The sequence below is a fragment of the Pongo pygmaeus genome, chromosome 6 (genome assembly GCF_028885625.2).
Source record: "Pongo pygmaeus isolate AG05252 chromosome 6, NHGRI_mPonPyg2-v2.0_pri, whole genome shotgun sequence".
Lineage (NCBI taxonomy): Eukaryota > Metazoa > Chordata > Mammalia > Primates > Hominidae > Pongo > Pongo pygmaeus.
This window is the reverse complement of record NC_072379.2, coordinates 97,187,501-97,188,046: the sequence shown is the minus strand read 5'-3', so window position 1 is coordinate 97,188,046 and position 546 is coordinate 97,187,501.

The window sequence follows — 546 nt, the reverse complement described above, 5'->3', positions numbered from 1 at the left end:
CATAAAATTAACAGGACTTGATGCTGGATTGGATATCAAGTTTAAATGAGAACTAGGGAGATGTTGAAGCCCCTCTCTGCCAATGGAACACAGGAGAGGGCAGTGAGAATATCATACTTTCAGTTCTAGAGACACTAAATGTGATGTAGCTATGGGACGTCTGGGTAGAGCTGTCAAATGGCAGGTGGTTATCAGTATGGAGCTCAGATGACAGTTATAGGACTGAGGCTTCTATTTTAGAGTCTTCTATATATACAGGGTAAATGAAATCATTGGAGAAGACAATAAAGCCCAGGTAAAATGTGTGGAGTGGTAAGGGAAGAAGGCCTAGGAGACAGCCCTGAGGAATTCCGACATTTAAAAGTTTAATAAAGCAGAAGTGTCAGCTAGTCAGACTGAAAGTGAGTGTGAAGTCATTTGCCAGCTGGAACAGTTAGCAAACTAGAGATTTTAAAAGACAAAGTACTTTTGCAAAGAGAAAATTATCCAAGCAAAAGGATTGGATAATTTCTTGGCAATGAAAGTTTTCAAAGGTCCAAGTCATTT